Source organism: Aulostomus chinensis, chromosome 1 (assembly GCF_037954235.1).
Source record: "Aulostomus chinensis isolate RoL2024-O1b breed Wild chromosome 1, RoL_Achi_v1.0, whole genome shotgun sequence".
In the NCBI taxonomy this organism is placed as follows: Eukaryota; Metazoa; Chordata; class Actinopteri; order Syngnathiformes; family Aulostomidae; genus Aulostomus; species Aulostomus chinensis.
Window position 1 is genome coordinate 61,665,286 of NC_141320.1, and position 26,009 is coordinate 61,691,294.

Genomic DNA, 26,009 nt, shown 5'->3' on the forward strand with positions numbered 1-26,009 from the left:
TAATAATCGACAGTGATCCGATTGGACACATCTTTTCCTCTTAGGTGAGTCGAAGATGAGAAGGAAAACAAAGATATTCCTTTTAAAAAAAGAAGAAGTCTTGCCAGAGGGGTAAAATCTCTGCCTCCCTACCCCCTTTCAAGTGTTGAAAAGCAGTGGTAGCACCAAAAAGGAAGGCTAGACGGAGAAAAAAACCAGACTCGACTGTGAGCAGTAGGTCTCTGATGTGCTGAGAGGATTCTCTTGGATGTTCTCACAGTAACTCCTTTCCATTTCAGCAAAACAGATTTGTTGATTACCCCCCGAGACAAACTGGGTGCACCGCGCAGGATAAATTCTCCTCTCATATTGCACATGTCAGCTACTTTTTAAAAAATAAATTTTATTTATTTATTTTTGTTTTATTGCGAGGAAACGTTCCTTGTCTGCCTCTAAGTTATTCCGAAACAATGGCTGTTCGTTATCATGTCGACGGAAGCTTTGATCAAACCCTCCAAGTTGATACTGTAGATGATGCAAGAGTATGTAAAATTCAAATGACTCTTCTATCATCAAATATCTATGAACAGAAAAATGCAGTCAGATTTTCTGAGCTCAGAAGTGTCTGGTTGGGTTTTCTATGGTGGACTCATGCCACATTCAGCCTATACTTACACCTCTCCTGTCGTGATTGTACACAATATTCCTTCCGACTACCTGCGAGGTGATGTTATGGACTATATTTAGTGCAGCAAAGATATTAAAAAACTGCGACTATAATTGCATTTCCAAGCAATCATATCAATAGTCAATTAAATGTGTTCTCTGGGGTTTTTAGAGCGTGAAAAGAAAGTTATCAATAGCGGTGGTTTATATATGAATGTGACCTTGTTTTCAGTTAAGGCCGGCTAAACAGAGGCTGGGAGAACGTCTCATGTAAAGAAATGGCTATTGATGTGAATTCCACTGAGTGGATATGCGATTGAACTCGAGGTTTAAAAGGAAGTACTTGCCATCAGTTAGCAGCTAGCTTAAAATAGAGATTCACTCTTGCTAAATCCACGAAAGATCCATTTTTAGTGTCACCTGATGGGGGTCAGTTTCTCGAAGGAGAAAATGACAAACTGAGTCCTGACACCAAAAATGCAAACGCCCACTCATGCTTAACGTTAAATCCGCATTTGGAGCCTTTTGTCTGTACTCTGCATCCATTTTGTCCGCATTTCTGCATGTTTCCATGAAGCTAACGGGTACGGTCCAAACGGAGCAGTACCACTTGAAATTGTGGGGGCAGTGTGGCTGTCACAACCCGATACGTCATTCGAGTGAGACACAAAGAAGAAATCGCAACGGTGGAACTTTTTGAGGAGAGATTGTGCGACTTGTGCTACCTCCAACAATGCTGTCTCCATGTAGAGACATACATTATATACCTCCTCCACAGTTGCCATGTTTGTTTTTGAGTTTGTTGTTGTCATAAACTTTTGACTGTGGGACGCGCCCCATTGGATGGACTGGTTAATATCCATGCCTACGTAAAGGATGCGTGGAAGTGTGTTGAAAAAGGTTTCTTCAAAGTTGCAACAAAATTTGTGAGATTTTAGTTTTTGCGGGAAAATTGCAGGAAATCCCAAACTAAAAAAAAGACACACAACAGTGCTACACGATTGTGTCGATGAGAGCGGTATTTGTGCACGTTGCCGTGACAACTCAGAGGTCGAAGTGCTCGATTCTAATATTCATTGATACAATTAATGTTGATATATTTGTGTCTTCCATTTTTAGACTCATTTCTGGTGGTCACACAACACACACACACACACACACACACACACACACACACACACACACACACGCAAAGTTTGTCTTATTTTGCTTTAACTTGTGAAAGAATTGTTGACTGAAAAAATTCACTTCAAGTCCGTGATGGCGACAGATGATGGTGCCATTTCTCTTGTAGCTGCCGAGGCTCAGTTGATGCGCGCGTCATAGGGTGTAGAAGTAGCATTTATTGTGACGCTACTGAAGATTTCAGAGGAATAAGTCACGTAATGATTAAATAACGAGCCACTAGACTTGATAAGAAGCTGCGAAAAGGCAACATGGGGTGGCTTGAGGGTGAAAAATACTGATTCGGTCCACCTTTAATGTTCCCTGGTAAAACCGTTGAGGATGAGCTGTCTTTTCAGGGATGCTGGGATTTTTTTTTGAAGACATGTTAGAGGGAGAGGACACATGTGATGTATCATGGCAGTTTTCCAGTCAGAGCTTTCTAGATGTACAGATATACGTGACTACTGCCTGTCTCAGTCAGAGAAAGCCGGCAGACCTTATCATAGAGGATGCAGTGATGAGGACTGTAGCCAGCAATAAATCTTAGGGGCTGAATGGTGGTCAAACAGCTTAAATGTGGAGGCAGCAGTATTTCTGTAAATTACATCCCCGTAATCTACTGATAAGATGGTCGATTTTATAATCCGCTAGATCGAGGGGAGTTTTTTTTTTCTTCATAAAAAAGCCGATATCTTGCCTGAAGCTGGAATGAAGGCATCAAAAACTCAAACCTATCCTTGCCTCTTGGTGTTAGCATGAGAAAGCTAGCACTGGCTGGATAACAGCTAGCGTGGTAGCTTCAGCAAGCTCTGAAATGACTCAAATGCATACGGCTTCCACTCATAAGTAGATAAAAAATGGTTTCCAGATCAGGAGAACAGTGCTGTAGAGTCACATTGTTCATAGGAGTGACCTCGAAAGAAACTTTTCCATCTGTGTTTCGTTGTGTCAACAAATGTTTGTCAGGCAATAAAAGCTGGAAAAAAGTTGTTTGGTGCAAGGCCAAGACATTGCGATCAACATTCTGACAATGGTGGCGCCATGACGGAGCCTTCCAAATGACGGACCCCCTTCGGCTTCAAGACAAACCACGGCTTATCGATGTTTGCCCTTGCGTCAAGCTAAATGAGACAAATCTCCAAAGCATTTGGAGATGAAACCCGTTCCCCGTATCCAGCCACTCACGACGGATGAGCTCTGTTTGCCGTCTCTGAGCTCTTTTCTGCGCTTGTCACCGGTCAAAAAAGGAAAAAGCTTCTCAGTATCATTCACCAGTTCACATGGAAATCCTTAAAGCACTTTGACAGAGGAGTGCATCCCTCTTTTTTTGTTCGATGTGGACGGAAATAACTAAACAGACAAGGAAAAAATATCGATACGCAAATAGCTTGTGCGTACGTGCCGTGCTTTTCCGCCTCACGAGTTCAGTTATGTTGAGTTCAAGAGGCTGGAGATGGCAAGACAAAGAGCAATGAAACTCTTCTGATGGTCGTATTCTGTCGCTCACAACCGTCTCTCAAAGGTAGAAGTTGCATGCGGGGAGCTGATACTCGCTGCATAGCCCCCCCCCCCCCCCCCCCAAGCGCTCCTCCTGAAAGCAGTGGCTCAAGTGGATTCCAGCATCGTGGATGGAAGTCATCCTTACGTTTGCCCCCACAGTTTCCAATCAATCCGACTTCGGAATGAAGGAGGGATTCCGGGGAGAGCAATCATATTCCCCGCAGAAAGACCCACAGACGACCTCTGCAAGGAAGCAAACCACTGAGCTCAATTAAAGCATTTTGGGCTCAAAACGGGAATCCTATTCAAAAAGAAAAAGAAACGGAGCAGATTCGCTGAAATGCCTGACCGCCACCTCCACCTGATGCAGCACTCCCTCGTGTTGATCCACGCTCTCCACAGCGCGGGAGGAGACGGAGTGCGTGAACGAGTCGGTCCCTTTTCTACACACAGGACTGCAGCTCCAAACAGGAAAAGTCCAGAAAACCTCTGGTTCCTCTCTGTAAAACTGCATTCTTCTTCAGGGATCTGTTTGTTGTTCGACCAGCTCACAGTGCTCCACATAAGGTATTGACCAGCTTTTATTACTTTACCTTTCCAGCGCCGCGCCTACAAAGCAGTAATACCCTCGCTGTAATTTAGCCAGGCAAACAGTGCAGGGCCTCATTTGACTGGGATCGTCTTTGCAGTACCTCACCCATACATTTTGTCTTTCCGGTATACAGCGACTGCAATATCCGATGACTCCACAGGACCATCAGGGGCTTCTGCTGCTGTCCCATCTGGACTGAGATTTGAACTTCCTTTCCTTCCTCTATTATTTTGGCTGTTGGTTTTCTTTCCTCCCGACGACCTATCAATGCACCGTCCTCACCTCACGTCTCCTGCACTCCTGTCTTCCTTTTCTATCGTGTTTTCGTCCAACCCCCTCCCACCCCCCACACCCACCCACCTATCTACTATACAACCAACCAACCCATTGAAACTACCTTTAATCAGCTGCTTTATTTTTTGACATTTTGACATTTTATGTTTTAAAGAATCTGGACAGTTCTGGTGAATTGGAAGAGCTTGAGATGATGTAGATTCGTGTATATATGGGATTGAAAACAATAAATATATATTTATTGTTTTCAATCCCATCCTGTATCACGCTGCTTCCACTTCTCGCCATAAAACATTTTCCGCCGCCATCATAACGGTCCTCCAGCAGCTACACTTAAGATGATCAAATAACACAAGGCTTATGTTTCAAAAATGCAAACACATCTCCATTTGTTTCACTGAGAAGTTGATTAGTCCACCAAAACATAATGGGATCCATCCTCTGGCAGCCATTTGAAGGCCACCTTTAGCCTGGCTGGGGAAAGTACCAGGATGATGATTTCCATAATCACCTGTGATGAGATGGCCTCTTCAAATGACCTGAGAGGATTACGACTTCTCTTTATGGACTCGTTGAGAGCAAATGGAAGCTGGAATATGGGGCGGTGATCACCAGAGTACCTCAAGAGGAGCAGAAAATACCACACAGTTGATATCCGCAGTTTGAAGGTGTGTGTTTTTTTAAATGCTCTGATTACGGCTCCTGATCTCTTGTGGAGCGGACTGAAGTGTCTCATCTTAGCATGAGAAGCTTTCAAGAGAAGAGTTTCCTCTTTTGGAGGAGAAGAAACCCCCCCCCACCACCCCCTCTTCCTCCGCCCTCGAGAGGAAGAATCCAAAGAGTGAAAGTGAATTGATGTCACTTCTAGAAGACCACAGCAACGGAAATTAGTTTTCCAAATTTTGGCAGACTAAAGTGCAGGAAAAATATAATATAATTCAATTTTCATTTAATATAATATATTTACATTTAATGCCCATAACAAGTATTTGTCTAACCCTAACCCTAAACTATCATCCTATTCCTAGCATTTACACTATGGGGACGAATACACACACACACACACACACAGTCCTTTTTCCTGCCTGTCTCTATTGTCTTTGTCATACTGTGTTATTGCGTTCAGGGTTGTGCGCTCCTCTCATCATGTCTCCCGCCTGTCTTCTCATGTGCCGCATCACTTAAAGGACAAAAACACAACAACAAACAATAGAACTGCTGACCTCACCTTTAACATCAGAGGTTGTTTTTGTTTTTTTTGTCTTTTACAAACTAGAAATCTCCTGACATCCTTTTATGACCAATAGACTCCAGCTTGAAAACTGTCTCGCCTGTGTTTGTTTTGCATAGATTTCAGCGTTTGTGTCCATCACAACGCCATCAAATAAAACTCTAATTCTTCCCATGAGACACTTGTCATCATTTTTGAATTAGCATGTGTGACAAACAGGAAACAATGGAAATAAAAGCCATTGGCATACGGGGGAGGGGGGTTCTTCGATTTAGCGATGACACGTGTCATGGCGTAGCAGCCAAAATATATACAGTATATATATAGAGTAGATGTGACATTTTGGTTTGTTAATGCGACTGTGCGTCTTTTCAGTCCAACTGTCAGTTTGTGTTGTCATCAGGTTTTGTGTGACATCCGAATAAAAGCCCAAATCCAAAAAAAGACAATGAAACGTTGAGCCGAGTGTGAAGAATATCAGACTTGAAAGCAGCTTTTGCTCACTGGTCAGGGTTTAACCCCCATCAAATGCAACTGGAGGTCTTTTTTTGTTTGTTTGTTAAGATATCACTGCTAATTTGTTGTAACCATTTTGTTTTTTTGGTTGTGTTTTTTTTCCAGTGTTTACCTTGTGATGATTCATCACCGATTCTGGTTGACGAGCCACGGTTCCCCAGATGTGTGGAGGCATAAGGGCATGGAGAAAATCCACAGAGACGCCTATAAAGGAGTGAGACGGTTAAGAGGATCGGAGGTGAAGTGTAAAATCACTGTAATTATGCTCTGATATTAAATTACCATGTATAATTGAAGTAAAGTTACCACCACAATTTTCTCCACTAATAGCAGCTATATTGCTCAGTTCTGCTAAATAGCCGGCTAGTTATTGCTGGCGTTGTATGGAATTATAAGTCAAACCATCATTACAAGCCCCATCTACCCATCACTTTCTAGAGCACACACACACACACACACACACACACACACACACACACACACACACACACACCAAGTGCACACAGTGGCTTTAATTACACCTTTGTGCGTAGTTTAGTTAATTGAGTTAGAATAAGATTGAAATTGAATGAAAACATGAATTCAACAACGCTGAAAACAGATTGGAACTGGCGCAGAATATGAAGTTGCTTTAGTGACATACTTGGTAACAACCACTTTTTGATATGACAGCAGTGGAGCGTGCTCTCTCCAGCCTTGCTGCAATTGGACAGTTGCATTCTGGGAGATGATGTCTTCTGTGTTAAAAATAGGCCATAAAATGTCATGTTGTCCCTAAAGTTAATTAAATCTTTCATTATTAAGAAGACTTTGCTTCAGTGTTTTCAAGGTATTTACTTTTTTTTGGCTTTCATGAATGCAGCAGTGATATATTTGATGTAATGCGCCACTTCCTGAACTTTTTGTGTGTACGTTTTTTTTCTTCTTTTAACAGTCAATCAAATAAACCGTTGAAATAAAAATGTAAGAAAATAACATCACAAATTACACAGACACACAGACATCAATACATACATGTACATATTATGATAACACAACATTTAATTTGTAACTGCAATATGTACCTGGAATATAAAAAATTTGTAAATACAAGAGTCTTCTCAAAGGAAAAGGAAAATATCTGCTGCTACAATGATGGAACAATTCCAAAACACAGTCAATGATTGGAATGAGGCTTGCTGGCCGTCTCTGTAGCATGAAGCTACTGTAGCACATGTCTGGATACATGTTGTTATGTTTACGGCACAGTCGCAATATTGGAGCTCAACATGTGTGAGGTACGCCAATAAATTATCAAGGAAAAAATACTACAAGAACAAATGAATCCGGAAATGGAAAACCTCCCCAAGCACACAAACAACTCAGAACTCTGAACCAGCCAGCCGGCTGAAGGAATTCTCCAGAGACTCAACAGAGCAGGGAACACCTCCTTCTATAACCTCCCAGCCGGGGTGATTGCTGCCAATAGCTCCGTATTAGAAACCTGTAATCTTAAGCTTCCGTCTGGCCCTCACGGAGTGTTCTTGGTCCTGCAAGAAGAGTGGAGGCCTCAGGTTTCAGACGGTAAATGTTGTTGTTTCCTGTAATCGTGCGTGTTCAAGAGGATGTCGTTCAAAAACTGGTTGGAAACTGACCTGAGGCCTCAGCACGGGTACGGAACATCGGAAATTAATTCTTTTTTTTTTTTTGCTTTTAACTTCGCTGAAAGGAAATAAAACAAAAACAGGAAAGAATGAGAAGATATAGAAAGGGAGAGAGTTTGATGAACTCAACCAAGCAGGGTTTTTATTTTTGATTTGATTTGATTTGTTATTATTTATTGTGATGATGCAAAAACCTCGGAGCTGAATTTCACCAAACTTGGATGGGAGGAACAATTTTGGGGGCGATCTGTTCAACATTCATCTTTCACCTCGGGGTTGAGTGGAGGTTGATCTACATGTTACTTTCGTCATTTACTCAGTTTATACGGGCGCATTTCATTTCCTACAAACCCAACTGTGTGACCCTGGATCTGCTGGGGTCTGATGAAAGCATCAACAACCAGTTCAATCCGTCATATCTGGCTTTCTAAAATGAAGATCTTGTGCGGCAGCTTTTACATGCATTTCTGAGTATATATTTTCCTCTTCACTCAGTAATAGACTTGTTTAAATTATGGATAAGAACAAGAGAAAACTGCTTACACGAACAAGTTTTGCTCAACTCTTTAAGAACCTAAATGAATATAACTTGACTTTATGTCACAAGATTGCAGCTTTAAATTAGTGGGAATAATTTCATTCCAAAAAAAGATGAAGAAAATGCTTACAAGCAGGAAAAATTGTGCTTATGGCCATTAAAGTACTGTACAGTGTCTGTACGGCACAGCAAGGCTGGACAAACTGCAGTTCTGTTCATGCATGTCAGGGTTATTGTCTTCTTCTTTTAAATAAAAAGATATGGAATAACTTCTGCTTTCATTCGAGCAAATGTCAAAGGGTACATTCAAGTTGAGATCCAGTGAGGATCATGCAGTCACAAGCTGTTTGTCGCGTGTGTTGTGTAACACGCCAGTTGGCCCCAAACTAGTCGATGGGGTTAATAAAAAAAAAAAAAAGAGTCTTCATTCGTGGAAACCATGAAGACAGATTGTCAAGTCTGTTACACAGCAGGGGTGTGAATGTGTTAAAAAAAAAAAAACACGACAAAGCTGTCAGAGGAAAGTGACTTTTGTAGCTGAGGTTGACCTGCAGTCCGCTGAGGAATAAACCCAGAACAAAAACAGAGATGTTGCTGAACCACGTTGGCTCCAATCTGGCATGAAAATTTAATAGCAGGGAGCAACAACAGACTGCTGTGCCTTCTTGTTTTGCTTTTTTTTTCCCAATAAATATAACTTTAAACCTGCATTGAGACAACACATGAGTTACCTTTCTGTTTTTGCAAAAGTGATGAATTTTTTTGATTGACATCAAACTTTAAAAAACTTCCAATTTTTTTTAAAGAGAGCAAATACATTTGATGTTTTTAAGACTGAGCTATGTTGCTGTGCTACACTCGCGCAAATAACATTGCTGATTTTGCATTTTAATGGCATTTACCAATGCAAATGAAAGGGATTTTAATGCAGATTTAGAATGGAAAATGCAGACGTCATCTGCATAGAAACAGAGACGTGCAGAGGAAGCCATGCAATTGTCTAAATGGAATTTGCAGATGCGCAACAAGATTTAATCCTACAATCTATTTTAGACTGTGGCTATCGTGTACGTTAAAACATTTTTTTTTTCTAGTGAGATCACGTGCAAAGAAAAAGAAAATTCATAAACAAATACATATTTTTTTGTTCCACAAGTCAAATCCACATATCTTTTAAAACCACGCAAACACTGACTAAAAATGTGTAGTACTCAATCTATACCATCAACAAATACTAAATAACACTGTTAATTTTTTTTAAAAAAATACATAAAATCAATGTGAAAATACTTAAAGGATTACTAATGTAACCCCATGATTAACTTGTTAAAAAAAAGTAATACTTTTGTAAATTAGCAAAGAATTTCAAATTGTGGAAAAAGCCTCTTATAATAGGGAGGATTTATGACAGCATATCACGCAAATTACGCAAGGGACCATCTCTCATTGTCTTTGGCAGCAATTCTTGAAAAACACCAACCAAAATTAATCTCATTGGTACCTGGAAGCAAAACCAGCACAGCCACTTGTAATTTTAATATTTGGTCTGGATATTAATTTATTGCTGCGTTTTTTGGGGTTTTTTTGGGGGGGGGGGTAAAATAATGATAGTGCAAGTAGGAAAAGCCCATGGACCATTTTGGTAACACAGTCCTGTGGCACAGTCATTGTGATTTATTCAATATTTTGCAGTCGAGGAAGGTTTCCGCACATCTTTCGCCGGCTGCCACTATGCTGCAATGGCAGCATGGTGGTGAATGCTAAAAAGACAGATCATATGAATAAGTAACATCTGTAATAACTCAGCTGGGGTGTTTAATTGCGGGATTTTGTTATTTTGAAGCATTTAAACGGATGTGATGCCGTAACTGGTCTTGGATTACCTCTGTTCCTCAGTGCTGAGGGAACATGCTCGACATAGTAAATGACTGTTTACATGAGCTTGTCGTGGAGCGGATTCCAATCGGAGGGTATAAATAACAAAAATAAAATCAATATTTGCCATGCCCCAGATTGCCTTCCCGCCTGAGGGGATAAAGAGACTCCAATCAAGCGCAGGCTCTTACAGATGGATTGACAAGTCACGGTGTCAATCATTCCTCTGGGTGACGACGTTTGCAGGAAATAACGATAACAAATTAGCATCTGTCAAGAGGTTGTCAGGCAGAACCCACAGGGTCAACAGCTGCCAGGCATGGGATTAAAGTGTCTGCTGGAAGCTTCAGAACATACATTTATTGAGAAATGCAGATATTTCCTGCAGATATTGTCTTTTTTTTTTTTTTTTTTGCAGGTGAATTGCATTTGCTGCTCAGATGAAATGCTATTCTGGCTTTGGAGGTGCACACAGCTACCAGTTTTCTGTGCTTTCTTTTTGGCTAAAAGAGCCCATTATTTAGAAAAAGGTTGCCTCTCATCACAAGTTAGCGCTGCAAGAATACACCCTTGTCACCAACCCTGCACATTTAGCAACAAAGCTTCACTTACACACGTATACACTCGAATGGAGAGCAGATACTGTGATGTCACAGGGTCCCCGCTGAAGTCGATGCTTATGGCGTCTGATGTTAGGGGCCCACGCCTGTCTGGACACTCTGAGAGCTTCCTGTCTCCCTGTCGCTTTGTATCTGTTCACCCACCTCCCTCTCCTACTCTCTGTCCTCCTCTCTGTAGCCGTGATCCAGGGTCATCCGTGGAACTTGTCAGCATGCAATTTCACAAAGAAAAAAATTGCCATATGCAGTTGCAGCGAGACAAGCAAATGGGCTGTTTGGGCTCTAAGTGGAGAAATCAATTAGGCAGTTAAGACATACAACTTTAAGTGCAAAACATTGGATTTAGTCTCACGCATCAGTTAGCATGTCATTTGATCCTAAGAGCCCCGCCGGCGAGTACTGGCTAATAACGCCTAGTGGGCCACCAAGGCCACTAACGGTGGGGGGAATAATGGCTGTTGGCTGCGGAGACCCATTTGATGTTGGACCAGACTATTTCCAGATTACACTGTCCCAAAACTGGAGGCTAAAAACCTCAGCACAGCCAATCTTTGTGAGATACCCAAATATGAAACGGGAACTTTTCCCACTCTTTCTTGTCATTGACCACTTATGTGAGGGGATTTTGAGTTAGACTGTCAAAAGAACAACGTTGTCTTATTTTTTCTAAACTGAAAAGACGCACCAGTCAATATCGCTGACACGTCGACTCGCAAAAACTTGCGTGCTTGGTGTCCCTCCTGCGTCTGTCTCTTATGACATCAAACTGATGAAAAACTACGACCCTTTGATGATGTCATCAGACGAAGTATCAGTGTCTCCTCAAAATGAATCCTAGATTGATAACACCGTGGCCTCAGTTTTTTTGTCTGGACCATATGTATCTATCTTGATTCATTTAAGTACTGTATGAGCAGCTCAATTTTACGGCAATATAAAGTGATCCTTCACGCTCAAATGAGATTTTCTCTACAAATTGCCCGCTTTAAAATATTAACACCCTGAAAATCTCACTCGACTCCTATTGTAGACTTGTCAAAAGGTCAGAGGTCAGCTGCAGCACAGCCGCCGTGGAGCCGCCGGAGATTCAGTGCAGTGTCTTGCTCGATTTCAATTTCAGTGACAGATTAAGTGCAGGGTAATCGAGCTATTGCCTCCTCTTTTTCTTTTTTTCATTCAGAACCCAGCTTTATTCGTGTTTATCAGGGATTTCTCTTTCTGTGTGTGTGTGTGTGTGTGTGTGTGTGTGTGTGTGTGTGTGTGTGTGTGTTCACCCCCAGAGTGCAGTGCTCTCTGCAAACTGATATAGAGATAAACAATAAGGACAAATTCTAGGAAAATAGCCAGATGGATCCTTTGAGATATATTGGATCAGGTATTCAGCTGCTATATCAGAGTCGCTGAGATGATGACATTGTTACGAGAGAGCACGGCTCTTGCTGGTTGGAGATTAACAATAAATAAAGGCATCACACTTCACCCCCTCCACCCCCACTTTTTGCTTTTATATATATATATACATATATATATATGTGTGTGTGTGTGTGTGTTCAGAGATATATGCTTCCATTCCAAGAGAAAATCTGCTCACGGTATGCTCAGAATATAGGCTGCAGTGATTCATAACAGCGGAGCGTTTTTAATTCTTTGTGGTGAATTAAAAGGACAAAAAATAGTGCATTAGCAGGCATTCATTATGCAAGGCAATGACTCAAAAGTAATGTGCAAAATTACCAGGACTTTGCAATCCATTATTGTGACTGATTTTCACACTGGGTGAATGGAAAAAGAGTAGAATAGCATGAAATGGAATTAGGAATAAGATGGACTGGAAGCGCGTACACACGCACGCACACGCACACGCACACACACACACATTCCAGCTATCTTTCTATGAATGTCTTTTCAGCAAAATCATGTCAAATCATGTCACAATTCTCCAAAAGCAGAGCTTCCATGTTGTGTGATCTGATATGCATATGATTGGTTCACATTCACTCGCCGTCATTTATTAGCACTGCAGCTTCAACCTGCTGGAGGCGATGTGAGCTATTTAAAGAAGTCTCTAAATGAAGGAAAGGGGGCAAATGAGGCCGAGATGGAGGAAGGAGGTGGGGGAGGAGGAGGAGGACTGAAACAGAGCCACGGAGGTAATGAAAATGACAAGGCGGGGAGGAAAACAAGGGGACGAAATTATGGAAGTCAGGGGAGATCGGGAAGGGAGATGCCAAGGGAGGACAGGAGGGAGCGTTAGCTTCGGAGCGCCGCTTAGACAAAAGAGGTGTAGGGGTCACGGAGGAGTCGAGATGGAAATTCGGAAAGACGAGCAGAGTGAGCTAGGATCATATTAGGGACAGAGGGAAGTAAACAAGCCTTACTTTGAACTGAAGGTAGGGGAGATGGAGAAGGAAAGGTAAAATAAATTATACAGAAAAAGGAGCAACTACAAGCCGAACACCTTTCAAGGCAAATAAAACACCCAAGTTCAGGCTAGCTAACAGACTGTGGCAAAAACATCTTTATTCTGCTTACATTTGGGAAAAGACAGTTCTGAAAGAGTCCAGCCACACGGGCTAATGGGGATTTCTAATCAGGATCTCTCTCCTTGTTTACTAAGCAGAAACCTTCTATTTATTTATTTATCATACGGTACAATAACTCAGAGTCACATTGCAGTTGCATTTAAAACTGGCCAAACTCAGTCAGATACCGACTTCCCAAAGGTTCGGGTTTGGCATTCATGGTAAAAGTCCACTACAATTATGAACTATGAGCTGTAAAACCAGCTGACTTGACAATACTCTAAAATACTGTTCTGACGACTTCAGAATATTATAAGGAGCAGTAAAATTTGTTTACAGCTCAACAACAGTTTTCATTTTCAGTTCGATGAATGTATTTGGAATGTATTGTCTAGACTGCAGTCTCTCCAAACTGAAACACAACACTCAAAACTCTCTGGTATGAATAGTTTGGTTGTACTCCGTCGGTTCAATTAAGATGCTCATTGGAATCAAGTTCTGCAAACTAAACCTGAAGTACTGAAGTTCATCATGGAATTGTCAACATGGAACAGAATAATTTGTCATCCTATGCGGGCTTTATGTCTTTTTTTTGTTTGGAGTTGCAAAATATGGAGGAAGGAAATGGAAAAAATGCAGCACTTATTTGTCACTGTCAACGCTGGGTTTAGCTCCCTCCTGGTTTTGTTCATGACGACAGATCTCTAACCCAGATGTGGCTAAAGCCGCTGATATCCACCGCACTGCAGACACATACTTTCATAAATTGACACGAAATTTCCTGATGATTTTACATAAATCCTTCAAATTTGTGCCCAGACTTTAAAAAAAAAAAAAATCTTGCGTTGAAACAGTCCTACTAGCATCGTAGCTTGCTAACGTGCTCAAGAAACTAACTGTGGTAGAAAATGTAGAATCATGCATTTTGAGGAATATTCACGTAAAAAAAACACATTTAGCTGGAAACCAAAAATTGGAACAAACTGATCTGATGGGATATGAAGAGTTGCAGGATTAACTTTTTTATCCTTCGTGGTCAAACTGAGTTTTTCAACTGTAGAGCATATCTATTTATGTCAAAGCAGATCGAGCCGTTCTGAATAAAGTCTTTCCAAACATCACCCAAAGCACTCTTTGTAATGAACTAGCTTGTTTTGCCACAGAAAAACAATTTTCTCTTTGTCATTGTCAAAATGCTGCCTCAAAAACGGCTGCAGCCTTTGTCAGCAATTAGCAAGACCTCCAGCCAAAGAGGAAATTGGCTTCTTTTTTTGGGGGGGGGGGGGGGGGGGGGCTAAAGCAGCAATTAAGCTACATCTGCTTGTTTAAAAGGGGATTCATTTTACTAGCGACATGCCTCCACTTCCTGCTAGCAGCATTTTAGTACACAGTTCTGTTAATTATTGGGAAGATTACTTGGAACATTCGGGAAAGATTACCGAGAATTTGATTGCAACGTCTGTAAAAGAAAGTTCTAGGTGATCTGATTTGGCCACGAGGCCAAAATAAAAACCTAAAACCTCCACACACAAAAAAAACAACAAGACACACAAGATCGACTTTCCTCAGGGAACTGGTGATTGAATGGGTTCAGAGTTTCTCCGACACAAAAAGAAACAAAGATACTTTTCATATTTAATTGAAATACTTTGACAAATATGAACTGCAGAGACAGACAGTCAAACACGTTAAGCCCCAATTAAATCATACTTTTAAAGTTGGATTTATGTTCCTTTATAATGCAGTTGGAGATTAAATCCCTGGCTGGTGTTTGGTGCGTGTTCCGTCGGTTCCACGCCAATGTTCTACAAGAAAACACCACCATTCTGGACAAATAGACCAAATTTATGCTGTTTGAGCTTGAAAGTTGTCCTTTTTTTCTTCAACAAACCTTCGATTTAAGTCTTGCTTTCATGAGGCACGCTCCTTCCTGCTGGTAAAACTCACGTATGTCATGATTTTGTGTTCTCGAGGCAGATCAATTCTAGTGGATACATCCTCTCTCTTGCTAATGCGCACGCATCCCCACAGAGATCCAGCAACACAACCGGTGAACACGGGCGTTGACGGAGCCGCTGTCTATCGTCACCTTTTGTTTTCGCTCATAAAAGAAATCAGACGTCCACAAAGAATTGAGCAACACTGTGATGACACAAAGTGAAAACCCTCACGCTTTTTGCATTCATTTCACGGTCTACCAAGTGAAATCATGAACCGCTGACCCGTACCTCGAGAACCATTCAACAAAAATGACAACACAGCAGAGAGGCATGATGGGAGACCAATCTCGTAAATATTACAGATCCATGGGATGACATACTGTACCGTACGCGAAATATCTCTTAAAATTTGTATTTGTACTAGCCGTCACATCCCTGTCCTTCCTGATTCACACTACGATGTCCTCCAAGAATGAACTGCAATTACCTCAATGAGCGCTATTGGATTCACACGCTGCACAATGCGGCTCATGCAGTAATTTAACAGACGTGAAAGGTGGACGCGGTAAAAAAGAGAGTGGGAGAGAACAAACACACCCAGGCAGGGAGAGAATCTGCAGTCAAGACTCCCGAGTCAGAGAAAATCAATATGGAGGAGGAGGTGGGTCACGGGATTAGTAAAGGGCCACTGACACCGTCCTTTGGGAAAAAAAAAAGAAGAAAAAAAACCTTTAAATGATTAAGAAAATGAAAGTAAAAGTCGAAAAAGTGAACAAAAACATCAGCGAACGGGTCTTGCCAAGCGAGGATTGGCTGGCCGTCCTGGCGTATTCAGCCGGGCTTTGATGACTGTGTCCCACTTTATTATTAAGTGCTGTTCTCCTTTGGATAAAATGAAATTTGGCTGTGGGACCACAGGGACCAGGGGAGTGTATTACATCTCGCATGGAAGTGATAAATGCGGGTGCTGTGGAATTGTGCTTGTAAGGAAATGAAAAATGTGCTACAGCAATGTGCCGTGTACTACATGAATACTTAGGTGCCGTTGTGTGCTCATGTGTGTTTGGGTGTAGGGGTTGTGCTGAATGTGTCCACGATTGTGCGCTTTTCGTGGTGCCAAGGCTCTTTTGTTTGTGCTCGCATGTTTGGTTGACGCCCATGTGCTTTTGTTTGTGATATACATCACTGCTTTGTGTGCTTTTGTGTACATCTGTGCACTTGTGCTTGTGTTGGGGTTGCACTGTTGTGTTTGTGTGTTTTATGGATTTTATTGCGTTGGATTGTTCTTGTGCACTTTTGTTGGTGTCCGCGTGTTCTTGTTTGTTTCAGTGCAGGTTTGTGTTTCTTTTTAATGCACCTCTGTATGTGTTTATGTGGTTTTGTTCGCATCAGTGCTCTTCTGTTTGTTTTTCATTTGCGCTCTCGCTTCTGCTCATGTGTTTTGATTTGTGTTAATGCGCTGCTGTTTGCGTCTGTGACCTTTTGCCTGTGTTCATGTGTTTGGGTTGTGTTGATGTGTCTGTTTGAGCTTTTGTACAATTGTTGATCCTTGTATATTTCTGCTTGTGTTTTGCACATGTTTGTGTACGTCTCCTTTTGTGCTTCTGGATCTCGGCTTGTGCTTACATGCTTTTGTCTTTATTAAAATGTGTGATTTGTTGTTGTTTTCTTTTTTTTAATAAGCCGTCCCGTGTCTGTGATTTAACCCTGACCGTTGGTGGTTGGCAGCAATTTTGACACTGAATTAACTGGCTTCTTTTGCTCATTGAAATACTGAAACCTTCCACTGTACTTGAAGGCACACAAAGCCTCTCTCTAAAATAATTAACACACATTGGAGGCATCTCGAAGAGTCTAATTTAATCCATCTGTCTGCTTGTGATTGCACGGTGGAGAATTTGGAATAATAAACATTTAGATACATCACTCTTTGATAACATTGCCCCTCCATATTAAACAATTAGCATATCACCATTAAACACTTACTGAAGTTCACTTCAAAATTATGTTAAGCACTTAAGGGTTGAATGCAGAGGGGACACATGCACACAAACAACCTTCAACAAACCAACAATCCCCTCAAACAAGCAGCAGTAATAGGATAGGATAGAAGGATTAGAGGCCCAATCTTGAAAGGCTATTTTAAATGGCACCCGTGGGGCTGGCCAAGTGAGAGTTAGGAAAATAATGCAGGGAAGTGACAACTCACTGGTTTTGTTTCTAAAAGCAAATGACATTCCGATTTACTGAGAGTAAAGAAAGAGAAAAGCCCTGGTAAACAGTGTCATTGTTAGCCGTGTAAGTCATCAATTTTGGACAAATCCAGCGGACTCCCGTAATCCTTTTCTAATTCCTTACAGGAACTTGCCATATGCTCTTGCTGGAGTTTTACGACACCCACTAGTTCTATTAATTGTGCACATTTGGTGTGTTTTCATCATCTGCTTTGAAGCGAATAAACTAGGATATGGAAAGTAATGCCACCAGAAGATGGCGGCTGGAATAGCGAGCAGAAGAAAAAGCGTCTATCCGCAAAAAACACGGAGAAATGTCCTCTGGATTTAACTTCAGTTGGACAAGTTGCAATTATTTTCCAAATCCAGTTTGTAGTGGACATGTTGCTGGTGTCTGGAGAGCAAGTTTGAGAATATCCCTGCAGATTTGCTGCAGCAGAGCTTATTTGAATCAGCAGCTCAAGCAACAAACACCTCAAGCAAGCGAAAATAAAGGAGTTTTTTTTCTTTTCTTTTTTTTTTGCTGTTTCCCGTTAAGATTTTCTGGCACGATACCCATCAAAATATGCTGATGGAATCTCGACCAAAACTTCTTTTCGTCTGGTGTTCCCAGGTGTTTTGTTTCCAGTCTGACAATATCTGTGAGTGCAAGTTATATTTTTGTGTCATAAATATAAATTCATGCATGTATACACTGAAATCCCAAAACGCCATTCCCTTTGCAAGACTGCCATCAATATCAATGTGCTATTTTATTAGCAAGAGATATACAAATACACAGTAACGGGAAACAGGAAGCCAAAGTTGATTTAAGGCTGGATGAGGAGCACAAGCTTAAAATGAATCGCGCTCGTCTTAATGGATTGTGACAAAGGCGTGAAAAACGTCCTCGGTGTTATATTAAAAACACGTTTGTTCCAATCTTGAGCTTCGGAGATGAAAGGAGCCTGAGTGAACCAGTTCTGCTAAAAAGTGATTGAAAGAATATAAAAAGAAAAGCCCTTAAAGTTGCAAGGAAACTTTATGCAGGAGACTGTCTTCAAGAAAAACAATCAGAGAGGTCACGAATGCCAGAAACGATACAGACGTTTATGACACGTGACACCTCGTGGCTGTAAACCACAGGAAAGTCATAGCAGAGGATTAGCAGGGTTTTCCATTAAAACGTAGACTCCGGTGGCCTGTCATCGTCTTATTCACCCCGCCGTGATCTTGTGACGAGACAAAAACGACATTTCTACACCTCTTACAACCAGTGAAGATGTTGAACGTTGTGTGCACAGTTGCCTCAGCAAAGAATCTGACTGTCAGCCACCTCCTCCCTTTGTGCTAAAACACGCACAAATCACTTTCCTTCCTGCGTCTGTCCCACAGGAGAGTTGAGGGAAAGCGTTGTAAGCGATAAGTAACATAAACTAGCATAACGCGGTTTTATCTTGATCAGCGTGACATCCAACGGTATGGCAGAATTCATCATCGTTCTGGTAATCCGATCCTAGCTAACGGTGATTCCTTTCAGCAGCTAAGGATTGACTACGCACAAAGATCTCCACTTGCTCCTCATTTTCTGTTTGCATTGTATTTACTGTGTCAGTCACTCCCTTGTCTCTCATGCTTGGTGGTTAAGTCTTTTATATTGTGTATTGCTCCCTTTTGTCATAAATGCGTTAAACGGTGCAGCAACACATTTTTCTGTCTAATGTTCAATCTGCTCTCAAAAGTGCACCGGATTACGGGATTTAACCTCATTTTGCGCGATGTTTTCGTGTGGTTGATGATGGCCCCACACCCCCCAAGGGGGTCAGCAGGCCATCAACTACAGTCTCAAAAAATAATGCGAGAAACACTGGATTGGGCATTTCCTCAGCTACGGTTTGGAGACCGTCTTTTACCAGCCTTGACCAAGCTGAAACCCACTGAGAACCTATCCTTGGGGGCCCTACAATTTATTGGTTTGTTTACAACTACAACTAGAAGCACTGCTGCGATCATAAAAGAAGATGGAGAAAATTACATTACATTTGGGAGACTTTTGAAAATGGTATGCTAAAGATCTCCATAGACGACCATTGATTGCGCTACGCTAACGCGCTGTCAGCTGGGTCTCAGCTCACTAAAGAAAGCACAGAGGACAGAATGGGATCTATTTTTTTGTCTGGCTCGGTGAAATTTTACAATAAAGCACATTTCCTAAAATAGTCGACGCTCTCCTTTAAGACGACCCGAGAGACTAATTTTTCTGTTTTTGTTTTTTTTCCCCTCCCAAGGACAACCACGACTTGCTGATATGGAGCATTTTTTTTCTCCTTTTTTTTTTTTTCAAAAAATCTGTCATTCTGAATAAATCGCCTGTAACACTTTGCATATTATTGTGTCTTCTATGTGTCTTACACTCATGAACACAGACACATGAGTAATCCCATGAGGGAAATTTACAAAATGTTGAAACATGAGGGCAAATGTGCCAAGGACGGCGTTTAGCTTTGTTTCGCACGAGCACGGAGCTCATCTGAAGGATGAGACGCCGTTCTTGTGTTTTTCTCAATAAATCTGCAATTTAAATATATAATGGGGACAAACTGTAGGAGTAAATTATGTATTTACTGTAGCTCTGCTGTCCTTTTTACTGGATGCACTTGGCGCATGTTCCTGAGAAAAAAGATGACCGTGATCATAAGACGGCACTATTTGCACCGTAATTTCACACTTTCATGACATATACTGCTACTGGCCCCAACATCACTAATGCCCTCACATCATTGAATAATGGATGACTCCTAATAGGCCAGTGCATGATTAATGAATAGCGGATTAGCTGGCAACCACCCAGATCTGTTTATACGTGACCGCTTGCAATTAAAATGACGTCCCGCAAATGGCGAGGCAGTACCGACTCGTCCTGTTCCGGCGCCGCTGACAGTGATTGCAGAAGGGTTCTGATGCGGCTTAATTAGAGCCACGCACTCTGAAATCACACTCCTTTCAGCTACGTGTTTACACACAAGTGAGCAATGAAGTGGTTTTCCACCATCTTGGGAGCCGAGGAAGCGGAGTCTCTTACAATGAACCTGTCACCATGGTGATTTTTATGACATGGAGAGTTGAAACAATGCCATCCAACAGACAGCCCAGCCAGAGACCACTTACTCCTGAATCGACAAGTGCAAATATGGTCTCTCTCCCACTTTTAAGCACTAGATGTGCTTGTCTCATTCAGTTCAAGTCATTTTGTCATTATTTTAATTGCCAAAATAGGTTTATAATTAGAGTCCAACTTGCAAAGACTGACATTTGAATTTCTAATGTTTGGCTCATTTTGTAGCAAGAAGTGTATTATTTGTTTTGGTTGGAGCACTGCATTTGAATTGAAGCAAGAAATATGAAAGACTCAACATTTTATCGAAAGACTTTTCTGCTTTTACAGGGCCAGCAAATGTTTATCTCGCATTTGCAATGAAATGTGCGCAGTTGACAGAAGCTGCTTTGCCTTTTACACCAGGAAGAGTGATTGGAGATTTGTTTTCTACAATTCACAGCCTTTTACTGACTAACTAGCATAATTCCAGACAGGAATGGTACAAGGTTTTAAACTGCACAACAGGGAAGGAAAATATGCTCCTAGGGTATTTTGTTTCTATAATAAATATGATTTTTTAGTCGTTGTTTTTTGCTCTTAGATCCTATTTTAGTCTCCTTTGCTAAGGAATTCAATTTGCAAAAGCAGTAAGCAGAGATGTGAGTGTGGGCGGGCCTAATTAATAACTGCTGACGACAATCCTGCTTAACGGTTATAAAAGCTTGTGTTAGAGCTGCATGAAACAACTTTTTAGTGTCGTTAAATCTTCACATTTTAGCTCGCTTTTTATTCAGTCAGTGTCATGGTTGCTGTAGTGCACTCTATATGCTTTTGACCTCTTATCACAAACAGGGCCAGTCTATTCATCACTGAGGTGATATTTCACAGTAAATGAACGCAATCCATTAAAGTAGCACTTGTTCTGCCGCGTCAAACAACACTATTTGTCTTGCTGGAATGTTATAAATACCTAGAAAATGCACCAAAAAAAACCACAAAAAAAACCCAGCTTTCATTATTGTAAAAACTCCCATCCTTCCCCTGATGTATCGGAACTCAGTGTTCTGTCCACTTCTTGATATCCAACGACGTTAATGACGAAAAAAAGTGCTTCAACCACGCGACGCTGTCCACCCAATGGGACGCGGTGACCTTTTTTTTTTTTTTTTTAAGCGTGGATAAAAATACACACCGATTTGAGTGGCTACTTTATGACAGTGCAAAAATAAAAGGTATCAAAATTAATATACACGACTGATAACAAGAACGTGCAACGGCGTATAACACGCAGCCATTTACCCCAATCAAGTCATTTCCCGTATGCTGCTTGGAGCCTGGAATCATAGCTGTCGAGGGTTTTTACTGAGCCAAAAGTCACGACTCCTTTCGGTGCCGTTAATGAATAATTGTTTCCCCGTCTTCTTTCTGAAATGACTCCATCCAAGGTAAAAGATAATTGGAAACCTTCAGTCTGAGTTGAGCTCTTTGTTCCAGCCGTATTCACTGGTGACAGAACCATTTGGACTGAAACATTGAATACAGCCAACACCAAATTACAGCAACAGACAACGAGGCGCCGATAGCCAGGTTTAACCGTCTGCAGCTTTATTCTCAAACTTATCAAATAGTAATTAAGCTTTCCCCTCCTACATTGAGCAGAAAGCATATATTCTTTTTTGCCGTCACATTTTTTTCTCCTCCATGAAGGTATTTTCACACACACCCTCCCTGTGGACGTCCTTTAACTTTCCTCTTGGAGGGAGAGCTCACTCAGCTGGAACATTAAGTTTCTCAAGTTTCTATTACTCTGCCTTTTAGAAGTAGTAAAGCGACGTGATGCGATCCAGTGACAGACACTGTCAGAGATTCACAGAGACCTTCCATCTTCAGGTATCAAGTTCCGGCTGGCAGGGAGCGAGACTCGATAAATGAAAGGTAGAACAAAAAACTAAAAAAAAAAAAAAAAGGTGTGAAAAGCACTTTAGAGGATGGCTCCTCCTCAGAGGCCTTTTTGACACGTCGACAGCTGATTCTTGGGCAGTAATGGAGGTTTGGCATCGGCCTGATGGGCACCAAGCCAAGTAAGACCGAGCCGGGGAAAAAGGCTGTCCCAATTGCCTCGCGTGGATGAGGCGGGTGACTGTCACCTCTCCTGCGTGCGTGCAAACAGATCGGTTGCTGCTGTGAGTTTTAACACGTGCACATCATTTGCCAAATAAATGCTTTCTAGCTACCTTACTTGATCGAAACGTCGTCTTCCGCTTATTCCTCACTAGTAAGGGTGGGGGGGGGGGGGCTGGAGCCTATCCCAGTATCTACAGGCGGGAGGTGGGGTTCACCCTGGACAGGTCACCAGTCCATCACAGGACCAACACATAGAGACAAACAACCATTCACACTCACAGTCACACCTACAGTCAATTTAGAGAATCAATCAGCCTCGTCCCCTCTTGATGTCTTTGGACTGTGGGAGGAAGCCGGAGTACCAGAGAGAACCCACACAGGAACAGGGAGAACATGCAGACTCCACACAGAAAGATCCTGTGATGGAGCCAGGACTCAAACCCAGAACCTTCTTGCTGTGAGGCCACAGAGCGAACCACTGCACCACCGTGCCGCCCCCTTGATCGAAACGGTTCCGTTGAATTTTTTTTCCTCTAATTATGTTCAGTTGACAGCATGGGAATAGTTCACGATGAGCACTGCAAAATGGCTGCTCCTAACCTAAGAAATGATGCTCCAGTGATGTGGTGAGAGCGTTTAAGGTTAAAACGCGATCACTCAAACGCAATTGACGTGTTTGCTCGCGTGTTAATTGCGTCAAGTTGTCCTACGTAAACGTCCACGTCAACCACCTCCTGTTCATAGTGGAAAAGTCCAGCACCTGATTAGAAACAAGAGTACATTTTGGCTTATTTATTTCCTTAATTACTAATCGACGAATGTGTGACTTCCTTGCAAAAAGAAGAGCCTTGAAAAGAAATTCATACAAAACACCGCAGTCGAATGTTAACGCGCTCAACCAAGTGTCTCAAATTTATTCTCTTTTTAATGCGTAAATAATTTAGTATTTTTATAGTTTTATTGACTTTGTGGTGTGATAAAAATGTGTTTTTTCCATCATAATTTTAGATAAACATGCTGCTTGTTAAAAATCTTGCAAAAAAAAATCAGCTTCAACTTGAAAAAAAAAGAAAAAGTGATTGAGCTGGTAAATAGAAGGACCGTCAAGCCTTCATCTACTCCTGAGTGTAGCTTTTAAAACTTTTGTTACTTTTGCCGTTTTTTTTGTTGGTTAGCGGAGGTTATTTTGAACGCGGCAGTAGAAAAAAAAAAACTGAATCCGATCTACCGTTTAAAAAAAAAATAAAAAATACTGCATGATATACATCACAAGTGATATACAGGACAGGCGAAATGAGTCGGCACGCATGGCAACACGAGAGTCCTCTCACTGACACACTGGTCCTTTACGAGCATCAAAGAAGATGAGGTTAGCCTGAGAAAATCCATCTGATCCTCTGGAATCACACATTTTTGCAGCAGTATGATGAAAAGATGAGAAACTGACAAAGACAAAGCTGCACGGTGACACAGATTTAAGTCGTTTGTAGGGCTTCTTCTTTTCTTTTTTTTTTTGACACCACAGTAGACCCCTGTCTGTCGTGCCGGTTCAAAACTTAAAGCATGATATCTATTTTTTCCACAAAGCTGAACGTCCAAATGCTCTTTCAACTTGGTACTTTAGTCCCTCCGGGGCATATCGTCTTTAGCCTGATGTCTAAAAACTTTGAACTATCTCTGGATCTTTCATCTCCTTACATTCTGCCCAATATACCGAAGCACAATTAAGCAGACAAGAACTAATTTATACTCAGTGGTGACAGTTGGTCAGTGAATCGTAAAATGATATAATTACCTTTCAAAAAATATGCTAGACCTTATTTAAGTGACGTTAATTAGTCAAACTGTGTGAAAGTACAGTTGAAATCCATCCAACTGTGAATGGTTGTACAAGTCCAACTCATAATTAGGCTCTCTACTTTTGCACACATCATCTTTAAGCTCAAAATGTTGATGAGGGTATTATCTGGGGAAGTGTTCACACTTCTTCACTGTGTTACGAGAGTCAATGCACCCTTCAGGGTGATGACATGTTTTCGTATTATTCGCTGCTACACTACACACACGTGGAGTGAATATTTCCATACCAGCCCGATGGCTTAAAGCATCGGCGTGTTAGGATCTAGTGACATCAAGTGGTTTCGGTACATCAAGAGAACCTACATTCACAAAAATCTGGATAATTGCGAAATAAAATAGATAAAGAGTTATGGAAATAACACGTAACCTTCCCCTTAAAGTAGGATTAAAGCGGCGGTGGAAACATCCTCCCACGACCAGGAGTTCATGTCTGGACCTGGAAACCTTCCTCTGCTGAACTGCATTTATACCAATGTGGCTGACAACGTTTGCGCTTTTGATGTTTAAAATCAGCGATGCCGGTGTGAAATAAGAACCAACGGGTAAAAGGTAATAAGACGAGGAGGTTATATCAATGTGAAGTATTGCTCACATGACAGGCCAGTGCACAGGACAATGTGGGATTCAATGCACCCACTGCAGTCCGAATCCCCACTTCTACCTTCTCTAGATGCGCTTTTCTTACGTCCTCTTCACATTTTCTATTTCTGGTGTATTACCGACTTTTTGACACAGCTACTTTTTGTGTAGAGCAGATTCCCAAAGGTACTGGCACATCATCAGTAGATATTGAGCTTTCAAAATATATACAGATTCATTTCTGGGCAAATGTATATTAAACCAGTCCTATATTTATACAGGTCCCAGTTCATGGGGTTGGTTTTTTTTTTAGGGAATAATCTGGAAATCAGCAAATATGTGTCAAAGTCACAATGTTTCCGTGGGTTTTAAAATTTAAAAATCACACAAATATTTTGTGACAGATGAGATCAACGTCAGACATCGCCCTGTTTGTTTTCCCGCCCTCAGATACGACCCAATGAGTCTGCACGTTCCCCTCAAATGGATGAACTACGGAACGTTGACACCGTTCTCGACCAGACAGAACACAAGGCCATAAACTCCACCTTAGCCTGTGCTGTCATTACAGTTTGGGATGGGAAATCGTCCGAATAAATGAGTTTTGGGGAATTGCACAACCGCCCAAACATTTGGGAATTGGACAAGAGCCGTTGGCGGTATGCTAACAGGAAGCAGCTGCGGTAGGACTCTGATGCACGTGCTCACAGAGGAGGAGGAGGAGGGCGTTAACTTGTTTGGTGAGAGCTTGAAGGTTATTATAACTTCCAGCACTTCCATCATGATGAGCTAGAATCAGTCAGTCTGGAAGACCTGAACGTGTAATAATGTGTATTTAAGTGCAATCAGTTATGACTCAGATGTATCTCCGCAGATTTGATCCGTCCCTAATTGGCCTGCCGCCCACCCGTCAGTCATAAAGCCACAGATTGAATGTGTATTGAAAATGGAAGCAGATATCTGCAAGATTCTTTGAACATTTGCAGCAGATTGTTCTTTTTTTAAACACCATTAGTGGTTTCACATAGTGCCTGGTGGTCCCATATGATAATA

The 26,009-nt window shown here is 41.6% G+C and overlaps 1 long non-coding RNA gene across 5 annotated transcripts in view; it reads right to left on the reverse strand.

Moving 5' to 3' along the window:
- LOC147272627 (uncharacterized) overlaps positions 1–26,009 on the reverse strand; it is a 208,066-nt gene that overhangs the window by 48,248 nt on the left and 133,809 nt on the right. For 4 of the 5 annotated variants that reach the window (XR_015115930.1, XR_015115928.1, XR_015115931.1 and 1 more), the window contains 2 exons: positions 6,058–6,149; positions 4,332–4,818 (listed from right to left, as the gene is read on the reverse strand). This is a non-coding gene — a long non-coding RNA (uncharacterized LOC147272627). Of the gene's footprint in view, positions 1–4,331; positions 4,819–6,057; positions 6,150–26,009 lie in introns of those variants that run through there. The other variant, XR_015115929.1, reaches the window with a different exon arrangement.